This window comes from Vipera berus (assembly GCF_964194415.1).
Source record: "Vipera berus genome assembly, chromosome: 2".
Lineage (NCBI taxonomy): Eukaryota > Metazoa > Chordata > Lepidosauria > Squamata > Viperidae > Vipera > Vipera berus.
This window is the reverse complement of record NC_138203.1, coordinates 94,146,804-94,162,563: the sequence shown is the minus strand read 5'-3', so window position 1 is coordinate 94,162,563 and position 15,760 is coordinate 94,146,804. Positions and strand designations below refer to the sequence as shown.

The 15,760-nt window shown below is 42.2% G+C and overlaps 1 pseudogene across 1 annotated transcript in view; it reads left to right on the top strand.

The window, feature by feature from the left end:
- Positions 1-4,180: 4,180 nt before the first annotated feature.
- LOC308662759 overlaps positions 4,181-15,760 on the top strand; it is a 29,803-nt pseudogene continuing 18,223 nt past the window's right edge. The window contains exons 1-2 of the transcript XR_014028823.1: positions 4,181-4,360; positions 14,899-15,121. The product of XR_014028823.1 is annotated as an uncharacterized misc_RNA (transcript). The remainder of the gene's footprint in view (positions 4,361-14,898; positions 15,122-15,760) is intronic.

The window sequence follows — 15,760 nt, the reverse complement described above, 5'->3', positions numbered from 1 at the left end:
TCTCCAGAGAGGGTAACTGAATGTCCCTTTACATATTGTGGATTATTTTCCTTCCTTCCGGTCTGGTTTTCTTATCCTTGCCATGTTTACTCTTTATTTTGTCTCGCTGTTTTCCTTCTTTTACATTTTTTATTTATAAATCACCAGAATAACTATGAGTCAGGCAACATAGGCATTCCATAAATTATTATTTATTTATAGACATGAACAACAACAGTTACAACAACAAAAAGCTTACATGTCTTGGTCGTTTTCTTCCTCCATAACCTTCTGGGTTCCTCTCTGCAAGAAACAGAATACAAAATTAAAAAGAAATCCTGTACTTTAGCTTGTGCAAACATTACATTTGTTGATTCAACTTTGTAAATCTTTCATCATGGTCCCAAATACAGCAGTTACGGGCAGGGACGGGCGTGCCTCGGAATACTCATGTTATCAGTTTTACCAGGTAGACCAAACACAAAAGATAATAGATAAGCTAAATCTACTTTATTGTAAAGCTACATTAACAGAATGTAGTCTGAAAATACAAATCTCCTGCCATCTCCTTTAGAGCTCAAAAAAATTAGGGAGGATCCCTTCTTAAGTCTCTTGCCCCACCCGCTATTCAACTGTGGGCTATGCTCTGTCTTATGTTGCCATTCTTTAGGCAGCATCACTTCACTCCGTCTCCCAAGGTCTTTCCCACAGATCATTATATATGTAAAACGTCTCTTCAGCTACCCTAGCTGCCAATTTGCTTCAATGAGCAATTCATAATGGTGGTCATTATCTGTAAAAGCCCTACATGGCAGAAGGCCCATTTATATGTAAGATATCCCATCTCCTTTGGTTACTGGCCCGACCGATTCAAGCTAACAAGGTTGGCATACTTCTTTCGATTTAAACAATGTCATCTATCAGGACCCAGACAGTGTGGCTTCTCTGTTGGGTTGCCTACACTCTGGAATGAGGTCCCCCCAAGATTCAGATATTACCCACCCTATTGGCATTCCAGGGTGCCCTAAAAAAACCTGGCTATTCTCCCAGGATCCTCCTTCACTGGGTGCTAGATGTCTCTGGGGTTTTTGGGGTGTCTGTTAGGTTGCCGTCTTATTCTTCTTTGTCTTCCTTCTGTTCAAGTTTGTTTTTGCTGTTTGTTGCGTTTTATTCTATTACTTTTATATTATCTGATATACTGTGAGCCACTCATACTCGTTTGGAGTTGGGCAGCATCAAAGAAACAAACAAACGTTCACATAGAACAGCATTTAGGCTGCCATGACTGTGGTTGAAAAAGCCAAAGCAATTTGAATTTGATTAGCACTTGAATAGAAGACTTCGAAGAAATCTAACAGATGTAGGCTAAGTTGAGAAGGTGTAAAAACAGCATTTCTATATTGTTGCTCAGAAAATTGCACAACCTTCCTGTATAGTAGAAGAGTATAGCAGTGTTAATGACCCTTAGCAATTTGAAAATGAAAGGGAATTCTGGGAGTTGAAGTCCACGAGTCATAAAAGAGCCAAGGTTGCCTACACCTGCCTTAGGCCATCCTAGCTTCACCTTATCTGCTCCATCCACAGAACCAAGCAGTTATATTCCAATGGCTAATATTTGTGCCCATTCTTTTCTTGACACAGGATCTGGGAAGAAACCAGATATAGTCTACAATCAGATCAGCACTTAGTTGATACTGCTAAAAACAGAAGTAGTGAGTTTATTTTTCGATTCTGTTTGCTGAACAAACCTAAAAATAGCCTCCTATTATTTTTCAGAAAACAATTTGAGAAGCTTATTTACATTATACATTTTAAATGCAATCATTGTGCTACATTTCTAAGCATTAGCAGTCCTTCATTTCAATAAAAATTATGATTAAAAACACAATGAATAGATATAAATATAATTAAATACTGATTTTAAGTAATGGTAAAGTTACAGTGACATTTGACAATCCATGCTTTATGATTGTGATTCAAGTGAAATGTTACCGTGAAGATTATGCTACAGGTTAATTAACCAATTTCTTGGCATAAATGTATAATTCTTTATAAAATGTCCTAACTTAGAAAAATAAGGAGGCAATAGCAGTAGAACTTCAGCAAAGCAGTTAAGTGTGATCCACTTAAGGATTTAGTATTAAGTATTTTGTCACATTTATACTAGCCGTCTCTTCCAAAATCCGGGTCCCCAGATATCTCACTGGACTACAGCTTCCATTATAGCATGGCTATAGATCAGGGATTTCATAATCTAACTTCTGTGGAGACAAGATTGTCTTATCAGCCTTTTCCAGGCTAAAATAATCCCCAGCAATATGGCAGCATTTAAAGAACTCCAAGACTTACCAATCAAAACAGTGAAACACAGTTTTTAATATTCATTGCTGAGAGTGACCAGATTAAAAGTTTTATTTTCAGTATTGTTTCAGTGTACCTATTAGATGTGTTTTCCTCAAGAAAAAAAAATGACTACAGGCACAGAAATGTAGCCCTATTGCGCATTTTGATTTTTTTAACTATTTCATTTCCCATTAGTTGAACCACATGAGCAGTTTGCCACTTTTGAAGAAATGGAACTGTTTAAGACTTGAGTTTTCTTGAGCCTAGTTCATGCCTCATCAAATATAAAATTCAAAGCTGCATAATGAGCTTTCCTTCAGCTAGAGTCGAGGATAAATTTAAGCACCATTTTTCACATTTATGTGTGGCCCATTTGGTTTCACCTTACAATGTTGTATGAATCCAACCACTGTTGAACACTTCGCAAACTTTATTTCTCATGGGGAGATTAAATAATGGCTTGATGCAAGGTGAGAATCCAACTTCCTTTAAATTGTTAAATGAGCTAACCTGCTAAAGAGTTCTATTTTTCGGCTGTTCCTGTCAAAGAAAAACTTCTGTTGGATACAATATCCTTCCCTCAAAGTAAATAGAAGATAGGGACAGACTAACCTTTGGGGCTGACATAGTTATCATAACATGACAGTTATCTCAGTAACTCAGTAATATATATCTATATCTATATCAGTTGATAAACTGTGATTAATGTAACCACAGTAAAGTTATCTGTGATTACTTTAATCACGATTTTTCAACTGATCTACGTTGCTAAGTTCAAAGGAAACATTAAACCTGTGTTTCTCAATTTTGGCAATTCTTAAGATGTACGGGACGCGGTGGCTCAGTGGGTTAGGACACTGAGCTTGTCGATCAGAAGGTCGGCAGTTTGGCGGGTCGAATCCCGAGTACCGCGTAACAGAGTGAGCGCCTGTTACTCGTCCCAGCTTCTGCCAACCTAGCAGTTCGAAAGCACGTAAAAATGCAAGTAGAAAAATAGGGACCACTATGGTGGGAAGGTAACAGCGTTCCGTGCGCCTTTGGCGTCTAGTCATGCCGGCCACATGACCACGGAGACATCCTCGGACAAGCGCTGGCTCTTCGGCTTTGAAACGGAAATGAGCACCGGCCCCTAGAGTCGGAAACGACTAGCACGCATGTGCGGGGGAACCTTTACCTTTACCTAAGATGTACGGACTGCAACTCCCAGAATTCCCCAATCAGTATTGTGATTTCTGGATTCTGGGAACTGAAGTCCACATTCTTTGATGGGTTTTTATTTTATTTTTTATTTTAATTCCATTTATATCCCGCCCTTCTCCGAAGACTCAGGGCGGCTTACAAGCTTTGCAGTAGCCTTCATTCTATGTATATGCCTGCTTATTAGGGCTTTCACACACAAACCCAAGCGGCATTATTACAAAGTCAGCTTAATTGCCCCCAACAATCTGGGTTGCCAAAGTTGAGAAATATTGCATTAAACCATCAAAGAACGGGCTCCATGCACTCGTCCAAAACTCACCTATCCGAAGCTCGCTGTGAACCTAGCCTTGCTATCACTCGAAAAACTGGGCTATTAAAGAACTCCGCTGCTTTGAAGCAGCAACACTAGATGAGATCCCTTTTTTAAAATAAAAAAAACAGCAGTGGGAACAATAGAGAGAGGGACCTCGGAATTTTAGAAAAGCCCATTCGTCTCAGTAGGCAAGTATATAGCAACGCGTGTTACAAGAGATTTCGGGTGTGTGAAAGCAAAGCGAAAGGGCGACTCAAAGGCGCAACGTCAAAGCAGGCGCGTGTTTCCCGCCGCTCGGAAGTGTCGCCTCGCGATACGCCTCCCGCGCCAGCCCGCTCAGGATTGTTTTTTTTGGTCGCCTAGGGCTTCCGTAAGGAAAGAGGAAGGGCAGTGTGGCGCCCTCTCGTTCTTCAACGTGGGCTCTGGGCACCGACGGATTTCCTTGCCATGTTGGGTCTCCGCGTGGCCTCCTTTCTTGGCCGCCTTCTCAGAAGAGCAGCAGCGGCAGAGCCTTTCCGAGCCCAGGTAAATCCCCTGGGAAACCCACCTGTCCCTTTCTGCCCGGCTGCGGATCGTTAGGTGCCTGCTCGACCTTGTTATACGTGTTTTCCATATGGGACCTGCTATTCCAGACTGGGCTGGAAAGAGAGGTCTGCGGGCGGGATCGCAACCCCTCCTCACCCCACGCCGCCCCACACACCCGCCGACTGACAGTGATGGACAGTGATGGATATATTTATATGCATTTATACATAAGGGCGATATGTATGTATATAGCATGTCAATATGCGTGTTAGGTATGTGTACACTTGAGAGCAGGCAACAATTTCATATTTAATGTGAGCCAGTGTGCCCACAACAACAACAACAACAACAAAAGTGACAGTAAAGGTTATCTCTCTCCCCTCCTCTGTTGCTAAGATGCGATAAGATGCCGGCATACAAGGCCCGCGATGCAGCCTTTAAAACAGACCGGGATTTATTGCGATTTCAGTTAAGACTCTCTTAGAAGGAAGATAAAGCTGCAACTCTGTGTTTCGCTTTCGCCGAGACGAGTGGTGTGCTTTTGCCTGCCTTTGCCTATTATTGCTCCAGCTTCCTCCCAAAATGCGAAGCTTCTAGCTCCCCACCATCACCCACCTTCCCAGGTTGCCCAGCAAGCAGGTAGCAGCACCTAGCGGATTTTGAATGATCTCAGAAATGTTCAGCCTGGAAGAGGGCAGTGGCAAACAGCTTCCATAGTACAGGTAATCCTCTACTTAAAACAGAAAAAAGTGACGTAAGACCATTTTTCACATTTATGACCATTGCAGCATCCCCATTTTCATGTGATCAAAATTCAGATGCTTGGCAACTGACTCATATTTACGACAGTTGCAGTGTAATCATCTTTTGCAACCTTCTGACAAGCAAAGTCAATGGGGAAGCCAGATTCACCTAACAATCGTGTTACTAGTTGGTTCACATGGTGTAGTAATATGGAGGGTTTGTTGTCACTGTGTGTTCGGGGGTGGGAGCACAAAGGGAGGCTCAGCTAATCTCAATGTACACATAGTTGTACTTTGACAATAAAGATTCATTTCACTAACTTAATAGCTGCAGTGATTCACTTAACAACTTTGGCAAGAAAGGTCATAAAATGGGGCAAACTCACTTAACTACTGTCTCACTTAGCAACACAAATTGTGATCGTAAGTCAAGGACTGCCTGTATAGTATAGTATTTGGTATAATATGGCTTCATACGACCATGTCCCCTTGATTCTTTCCTTTCTGCTTTCCTCTATTTACATTTCTACATAACGGTATATCTGCCTCCAGGATGTCACTCAGATTCAAACTCATTTGAAAGGAGATTTTAATTTTACAATCTGCTTCCATTTCTGAAGCTCAAATATCATTTCATTTCATTTGTCCCAAGTCCGAAATATTCAGTTGATCAGGAGTATTTCCCAAATATTCATGTTTTGGACTGAGCATTCATCAATAAATTTACTATGAACGTATCACAGTTTAAAATGGTTTTTTTTTAAAGAACAGTGTGTGAGTTTGGCAGTATGAAAAAAGCCAAACCACATTTCTGTGTTGTTGCCAAGAAAATTAATGGGCATATCATAGAATCATCAAAAATCGAGCTCACTTTGACAGAAACAGTGGCAAATGAACTGCTTGCTGATTGAAAGATAATTGGAAAATGAACTCTTAAGAATGTGTAAGTAGAAACTGACAGTAAAGAGAATTGGGGCAGTTTGGATGCATTTTTCTGAAGGGTTCTCTGCTTTTAAGAGTTGTGTAACAAATCAAATGTGTATGCTTCTCCCATCAATACTTTGCAAGTTGACTTCCGCTGGCGGCGCGGCGCCGAAGACAGCCTCCCCTGGCTGCCCGCGGCTCAGCTGTTTGTTTTTTCGCCCGAAACAGCGCCGATCAGCTGTTCGGGCGAAATTGAAGCCCCCTCCTCGGGAGAAGAGGAGGGGGTGAGGCCCCAGGTAGGGGTAGAGTTCTCCGAGGCCGCCTGAGCTTTGAGCTTGGGCGGCTGAAGGATCGAACTCCCCCGAAGCCTGGGTTGCTCCCAGCTGGCCGTCGTCTCTGCTCCGAACTTCCTGGAGCAGAGCCAGGCGTCTGCGAACCATCCCTGCCTGAAGAAAGGACTATGATTTAAAGGAGCAGGCAGAGCGGTACAAGAGGAAAAGGTGAAGAGATGAAGAGGATTATTTTATTTTACTCTCAAGCTTGATGGACTATGCTTAAAACTTAAAGTGAAAGTGCGTCACAATTGTAAGTAAAAGATGGCGGCTAAACCTCCCCCTAGAACTTTTCGGAGTGCTGGAAATTCTCCGGTGCAACAACAATCATTACTGCAGGCGTTGCATTCTCCTGATGTATTGACATCGAAGGATCTTGAAAAACATACCCAGTTAATTTTGGAGTCAATGGGTGTTAAATTTGCACAGATGGAGGAGAAATTGGAGAAATTGGAGCAGAGAATGGAAGAAAGGATGGAGCAGAAACTTAGAGAGATGAAGGTAGACATTTTGTCCTCAGTGCATAAAGTAGCTAAATGTGTGGAGGTGCTGGATGATCAAGTGGAAGACTTGACTCAAAAGAATGTTATATTAGAAGCAAAAGTATTGGAAATTGAAGATTTAAAAGACAAAATGGATAGCGAACAGAGTTTGGCTCAATTTTACCAGATGCAGTTTGCTGTTAGAATTAGAGGCCTAAAAGAGAATATTAAGGAAGATTTAAAGCAGCTGGTTTCTGAGGCTTTTGAGGGGGTATTGAACCATCCAGCATCTGAAATAAAACAAGGCATGGACAAAGTGTTTCGTGTGAATTCCTGGATTGCTAAGCAGAGAAAGTTGCCTAGAGATGTGGTGGTTTATTTTGTAAAAAGGGAAATTAGAGATGAAGTTATACAAGCTGCCTATGATACTAAAGTTGTGATTGCTGGTCAAGAAGTTTTGGTTCTAAAAGAAATTCCTCCAAAGATTTTAAAGAGAAGGAAGGACTTTATATTTCTTGTGCAAGAGCTCAAGCAAAGAGATATAAGGTTCAGATGGGAGATCCCAGCTGGGTTGAGCTTCATGTATGATGGCAAAAGGTACTGTTTGGGTACTGTGAAGCAAGCGCATGATTTTTACAACAATGTTTTAAAAGCAACCCCATCAACACTTCTGGAAGCTGCAGAGGGATCTGGAGAAGGAGAACATCAAGAGGATGAAGATGGACAGATAGACGAGAAGGGTACAGGAGGAGATCAAGCTGCAACTCTTTTGGATGATCCTAGAGAACAGAGGGTGACGCGTGCTGCCTTAAAACGCTCAAAAAAGATTAAAAAATAAGACCAGTAGAAATCTATGGAACTTCCACAATATACTTATAGTCAAGTGGTAGCTGTGTTTTTAAGAGTTTTGGGATGATATCTATGGTAACAGAATGTTCAATTTGGAATTAATGGACAATTTACTACAGAGGAAGAGGAAGAAAATTTTGTGGGTTAATGCGGGTTAATTTGTGTAAGAACTATCTATTATAGCCTATTTTGGCTAGAGAGGTTAATAGGGATAGGTGCTTGTGATGTGTAAGTGAGAATATGTCTAGGTAATAGTGAATTGTGGAAGAACATAGATGGGAATGATGCTAGTTTTCTTTTATTTTAGTTCTTTATACATATTTAGTATTGTTAAGGATTGGTTTACTCTATATAAGCTAGAGAGTGATGGATTTTAGAGTTTATAATTGTTAGTATATGATTGTTTATGATTGCTTTTTAGATATATACCTTGTATTTTGCTCTGGGAAGTCGGGGGGGGGGGGAGGGGGGGAGGAGGGGAAGTAGAGGGGTGGGAGGCAGGGGAGGGAGGAGGGGGAGGGAGAGGGGGAGGGGGGGAGATAGGGGGGAGGTAGGGAGGGGAGGAGGGAGGGGGAAGGGGGGTTTTTCAAAGGAAAATTGTATTTTAAAACTTTTCAATAAAAAAAAAAAAAACAAACAAAAAAAAAATACTTTGCAAGTTAAATAAGCTTATGTGAATGTTAAAGGGACAGGGTCTGGTAAGAGAGAAAAACAAAATATGGAAACTCTGGAAGAAGTAAATTAGCAACCAATTATCAGTATAAATCTGATACCATTTTCACTCCTTCACTGGATGGGCCATTTTTACTGAATCAGTTTTTCTCCTGAGAGTGGCATATGATACTGTTTCTCCCCGTGCTATTAAAAAAGCATCATTTGATCACTTTTCTCTCCAGCACAAATGGGCAAGTTTTAGTAGTACACATAATTTTCTTCTCTTCAGAGGATTTTACCAGTCTTAAGACAGTTTCCGATAAAATATCATTGTCATTAGTAGCCTTGGAAGTTTGATACAATAGGAGTTATGACACAGGAACTTTGCATTGCAAATGCATTTTTCAATATGTTTTGTGCTTATGCTATGTTGAAAAAACAAATTCCTCCTATATGCTGTGTGTGTAGGGAGGTCCAACTGCATCACTTTTAACTTTTGCTGCAAGAGGCCTTAATGCCAATGTCCAAATTTTGTTTAGGATTATGAGTATTTGTTTACTTAGTAATTTATTATGAATCTCTAGTGATTTCTCCTTACACATAACATTTTTAACTGACTGAACATTTTTATTGACATGGAAGTTAAAGCTGAGCTGCGCCAATGGTTCAGTGGTTTTTAAAAAAACACATGCTGGATCAAAATAAAATAAATCTCTGCAACATCAGATTTTGACTTTCATAATGTGGAAGAGATGTAGGAGAAAATGGGACGATTTTTGATTGAAGTGAGATTTCAAATATATGTGTGTATTAATTTCTAGGCATCTTTGAAGAAATGCTACCCAAGAAAAATGCAGCGCTTCTGTCTGGGGCTTGAAAGTTACGGCTTGGAAAGCATGTTATGAACTAACGCCAGAGATGAGCAGTGGTGCGTGATGCTATGAAAAATGCACTGTCGGTTCCTAAATGAAACATCATGATATTTTACCATGGACTGCTTACATGCACATCTTTCGCTGTGCTTCTAGTCATTGATTAGCGTAGTAGTTTCTAAATTGTGTTAGAAATCTTGCACTTCCTTGGAAGATAATCAGTGCTTTTTCTGTTGAAAAATTAGTAAAGGTAGAAAATATTCCTGAAAGACAGCGTCACAAATCTCAATATTTTCTGCCCTGTATAGCCTGAATATTGTTATTTATTATTTATTCAGGCTTCTATGCCACTCCAGTCCAAAGAATATTGGATGCATGCATACTTTATAAAATAAAATCAAGCAAATGTAGATTCTAGTGTAAATTGATGTAGAAAGAATTTCTGTTTATAGGATATGTGAAATCTATCGATTTTGTTAGTTGTTGATAATTGTCTAACTTCATAAAATGTTAAACTGTAATATAGTTTGATTTGGGTTAACCAAGCTATTATAGTCTGTAATCCATAGTTTATGGATACCGTAATGTATATAATGGCATCATGGAACATCATGACAAGGAGATAATGCTGGGAATCACGTTAACCCTTTGCACGTATAACATAGCTGAGTAATTCTCAGCTAGTCACTCAGTTATTTAGTTAGCCGAGACAAAATGTGTTTTACTTAGCAAGCTTTGTGTTGCAAGGCAGTCTTGAGTTTTGGGGTAAAATGACTATGATCTAGAGTCTAGACAAGAGATTTCTTAAGAAAATGTCAGCCATAGTTGCTGGCAAAACAGCAGGAAATCTGTTGTCTAGAGAGACCACTGTCACTCAACCCTGAAGTTCAGTGTTGGTCAACTTCAGTATATTTGTGTTGTAAATTTCTTCCTATGCATGCTCTGAAAAAAGTTACTTTGCAAGCTTTGTGAATTACAGCATGGCTTTATACATCACTCTTGAACAGTGTTGCATCCAGCTTGCTGGCTGGGGAATTCTGGGAATTAAAGTCTACATATCTTCAAGTTGCCAAGATTGAGAAATACTGCCTTTAATATGTACTTGGTGTAACAATTCAGAGAAAAAGGACAGCATGGTTTCTCTAATTTGATCCTTGTTTCCAGATGGGGGAGTAATAGCTGCACACTAGAAACAATGTTTCCCATAAAAATAATGATCAGAGGGTTAATTATATGGATTCCCAACATATTGACTAGATGTGTCACCAGACCATCCCCAGATGTTTTTTACTAGGATCCCTTTCCTAAAAAAAATCTGGCCAGGATCAACTGATTTGGAACTAAATCACTGATAAGATGTGCTACCACGGCTTCATCAGGGGCTATTGTGTATACTCACTGTCCCTTCTAGTATAAAAAAGTAGCAAAAGACTCCACCAAGTTTGAACCTCGCCAAGACCTAAAAGTCCTAAGAGAGTATACCAACTCCTGGTCCATCTGCTGCCATATCTGGCAAATCGAAGATGTGGATTGGCATATGTTTTTCTTTGGAATACTCTAATACTTTTCAGAATTTCATCCTGGTTTTAGCTTATTGTCTCTGAATTCTAATTAGTTCCTGGCTGGCTATTGGGGTTGCAACATAATGTGTGAACCCAGGCAATTGGTTTATTCAATAAACCATGTAAGGACTAATCACGTGAACCAATTGAGTGTATTTTCATGAATAATCACTTTCTTAACATAACTCAGTTTGATTCAGAATCTGGTTGATAAAAACATTTGCTTTTACCAAAAATTCAAATTGCTCCATTTCATAGGTGCATCTTAATTATTTCAATATTTTTTCTAGATAAATGTTTACAATTGTAACTTACATTAGAGTCATTTTACGCATGATATATTACTTCCATTAGGACTTGGAAAATACAAACCCTCTGCATATTGTTTCTGATTCTGAGCTCATTGATGTGTGCCTGCCATTTTCTGTATGCATCTTAGGGCTTGAAAAAAAATAAAATGTGTTGGATGTTGGACAGCAGCGTCACCTGTCTGACTTTTGTCAAAGCAGCCTGATTTTTTTTTTTCAAGTCTTCCTGTGAGCTGAGAAAAAAACAACAAGTGCTTTAAGAATTCCTTTGAAGATTCTTAATACGTTTTTAAAAGCTGCTTTGGAGATTTCAAGCTTTAAAACATTTGTTAAAGCATCAGCATATTTTTCCCCCCAGATTTAGACATAAGCTTGAAAAAATAGGTTACTCTAATGAAAGATGTGATACTTGAACAGAGTCCGAAACACTCTCTACTTTTGGAAGCGTATGATACTTTGTGAATACATTTGTATAAGAAAGTCCGGACCTTGCAATGTCTTCTTCTCTGGGAACAATTGAAGGTACTATTGTAACTCACAGACCAAATTTTCCTTAGACATCATCACTTCTGTATCTTTTTATGAGCTTTTGTGTACTACTGAAAATGCTTGTCATAATGCCATCTGCACTTCAGTGTCAGGAAGTAGTTGCTTAACCAGATATTGAATTACAGAAATCCCCCTTGTGAACTTCCAGAGCATTTTTTCATGCATAACACCTCCTCCTTTATAATGGATTTTGGGAGTCTAGGAAGATACAGATCATTAACTGAATGAGCTCCTTCTCAGTTTTTTTTCTTTCTTACTTCCTCTCTATCTTGGATTTTTCTACAAATCTTCAAGTTGAATGGCATAATAAGTGCTAAAGCACTGAAATTTGTATTTGATCCCAGTGAATTACAGGTAGTCCTCAACAGTGGTACTGAAAAAAGTGACCTATGACTGTTTTTCACATTTACAAGCGTTGCAGCATCCTCACAATAATATGATCAAAATTCAAAATGGAGCTGACTCATATTTATATAGTTGGGGTCATGTAATCACCTTTTGCGATCATCTGGCAAGCAAAGTCAGTAAGGAAGCCAGATTCAATTAACAACCATATTACTAACTGAAGAACTGCAGTGATTCATTTAACAACTGTGGCAAGAAAGGTTGTAATATGAGGCAAAACTCGCCTAACGTGGGCCCGGATTATCTGAGGGAGCACCTGCTGCCAGTGTCAATTTCCCATCGCCCTGTGCGCTCCCATAGGGAAGGCCTCAGGGTACTGCCGGTCAAGGATTGCCGACAGGTGATCCCCAGGGGGAGGGCGTTCTCTGTGGGCGCGCCTGCCCTATGGAATCAACTGCCAACAGAACTTCGGACTGCGCCCGACCTTCGTTCATTTCGCCGGGACCTAAAAACCTGGCTCTTTGAGCTATCTGGCCTGGACTGAGGGGTTTTAATGATTTTAAATTGTGATTTTAACTTTTTAGGGCTATACTTAATTTTATTTTATTTTAATTTTATATTGTATTGTTTTTAAATTTTGCCCTGTAAACCGCCCTGAGTCCTTCGGGAATAGGGCGGTATATAAACCGAATCACCATATATACTTGAGTATAAGCCGAATTTTTCAGCCCACTTTTTGGGCTGAAAAAATCCACTTCGGCTTATACTCCAGTAAACAAAAAAAAAGAACTGTCCCTTCATTCGGAACAGGCTGCTGAGAGAAGGGAGCGGCAGAGCCTTGCAGAGCTGGTAGAGGTGGCGGCAGTCCAGCGTTGTTTCTCCCCCTCGTGCGTGCGTGTGTGTGTCAGACCCACGGGAATGGCTGGTAGGGAAGCGGCATTCCGGCATTCCCCCCCTTCCTGTGTGTCGAGCCCACGGGGCTTGACACACAGAGAAACGCAAATGCCGGACTGCCGCCACCTTTACTAGCCATTCCTGCGAGTCTGACACACACACACACGCACGCACGAGGGGGAGAAACAACGCTGGACTGCCGCCACCTCTGCAAGCCTCTGCCCCCCTCATGCATGCGTGCGTGTGTCAGACCCGCGGGAATGGCTGGTAAGGAAGCGGCGTTCCCCCCCCCTCCTGTGTGTCGGGCCCACGGGGCTTGACACACAGAGAAACGCAAATGCCGGACTGCCGCCACCTTTACTAGCCATTCCTGCGGGTCTGACACACACACACACACACACACACAGACACGCACGAGGGGGAGAAACAACGCTCTGGGCGGCAGAGGCCTGGAGAAGGAAAAATCGGCCGCAGCCTCGGGGTCGGCTTCTCCGAGGGCGCCGCCGCGATTCTGCAGGGGCCAGGTAGTGAAGACTCGCCGGGGAGGACGGGTGCCGTTGCAGCGCCCGGGGAAGCGTAGCCTGCTTGACCCACGGCCGGCGGGGGAGACCGGTGCAGGGACACGCCGGGGAGCCTCCACCATGGGGAGGTGCCGCCACTGCCTTTCGCTCCTCCACGACTGCGGAGGCTTCCCGGCAGCGACGTCGAGAGCCGCAAAGCAGGAGCGCCTGCCGGACGGGTCGCGGCTGGAGGGCCGACCTTTTTCCTTCCGTGTGCGGAGCGAAGCGCTTCGACTGCGTCGTGGAAGCGCCACCCGAGAGTCTTTCGGGTGGCGGATCCAGCCCCGCCACGGGCGATGAGTTTGAAGAGAGGCTGGGCTGCATCAGCCGAGAAGTGGAGTTGCCGGTCCTCGTACTTTCTAAAAGCAGCGGGTGCAGATGCGCTGCTGAAATGTTCAAAATCCAACTTTTCTGCTTTTTGAAACGCACCACCGGCCGCTCCGTCCAGAAGCCCAGATTCGGGAGGGCTGCTTGGCTTCCACTTGAGCCCATCTATGTCCGCGAGCCCCCCCCCACTACCCCTAGACCTCAGCCTGGGTCCCCTGTCCGACCCGGAGGAGTATTTTTTTAAAAAAACTTCCATCGGGATTTGTTCCTGGAGTTTAAATCCTTGCAGTCCGAAGCAAGAGAGAAAGCCGCGACCTCCTCCTGCGGGAGATTCTCTGCCGGCTCCGAAGAGCTCGACCACCAACGCCGGGGCGGCAGAGGCTTGCAGGGCTGGCAGAGGTGGCGGCAGTCCAGCGTTTCTCTGTGTGTCAAGCCCCGTGGGCCCGACACACAGGAGGGGGGGGACACCGCTTCCTTACCAGCCATTCCCGCGGGTCTGACACACGCACGCATGCATGAGGGGGGGAAACGCCGGACTGCCGCCACCTCTACCAGCCGTTCCCGCAGGTCTCTCTCTCTCTCTCACACACACACACACACACGCACGAGGAGGGAAACAACGCTTGACTGCCGCCTCCCTAGCAGACCTTCCCTGTGGGATGTGCTGCCAGGAAGCCTGGCAGCCTGATGAGCGGACCCTGCGAACCGCGGCCGAGCCAGCTCCGGGATGCTGCCAGAGTCAACGAGCGGCTCGTCGTGGCACAGAATATAGATATGTTGCCAAGAAGGGGCCAAGCTTATACTTATACTCGGCTTATACTCGAGTCAATAACTTTTTCCAGGTTTTTGGATAAAATTAGGGGTCTCGGCTTATACTCGAGTCGGCTTATACTCAAGTATATACGGTAATAAATAATAATAAATAACAAATGTCTCAGCAACATAAATTTTGGGCTCAATTGTGATTGTAAGTCGAGGATTGTTAAAATGCAAAACTTAAACATGAATGAAGCTTTAACATTTTAGTTGCTAAAATTCCCAGGTAGTATCTTATTGATCAAATCATATATTGCATGATTACAAATCCAGAAACTATCATTTCCGCCTAATTTTTTTTATGCTTTTGTCTCTTTAAAGCCAAATGTGTTTCAAGCTTGTTCATCTTTTGCTACGGGACCCAGACAGGAAGTTGGCACTATCTATGAACTTCGTACTTACGACATTAAGCCAGCAAAGACAAAGGAATTCCTTGAATTGGTCAATAAATCTATTAAGATTCGTATGGTTCACTCACCGATGATTGGATTCTGGACAGCTGAATTTGGAGCAATGAATAAAGCATTTCATATTTGGAAATACGGTAAGAATTGCATGGCGTTGTTTCAAAGAGGTTGAATGTGCCTTTTTAAAGTTATTTCTATGAAGTTTGTTACCAGGTTATATGGATACCATCTCAGGGTTACAAATAACAACATCCAAAAGAGATTCGTTAGGACCTTTGGGGCTAATGAAGCCGGTTTAGAAGCACTATTTTGTTAGCTAAGCAATAGAAAAAGGCCAGAGTAATCGTCCTGCTTGCCAAAACACATCAGACTGCCCGCCAGTCAGAAAAGTTGGCAATGAACATTCCCATTGGAGAATTCTGGAGAATTCTGAGGCATCGGAGCTCACAATCTGTAGCTGCTAAAGAAGGCCCTGGTCTTTCTCTTTCAACAGCTGGAGTTTCTGACATTTGCTGAAACCATTTGGAGCTTAATTCACAATTTTCGTAAGTATTAGGATTATGCTACAGGGCATGGCTCAGCAAAACAGCATGGGAAGTTCTCAAAGAGAAAATAGGACGGGGCAGACTACATATTCCAAGGCTGCATTTGAGAAAGTTCTCTAGTATCAATATTAAGTTAAAACTTCTTATAAATATTAAGTTTATTTCACTATAGTTTTGTACTTTTATCCTGGAAGCCATTATAGCACAGCTGTAGGAGTTCAGTCTCTCTTT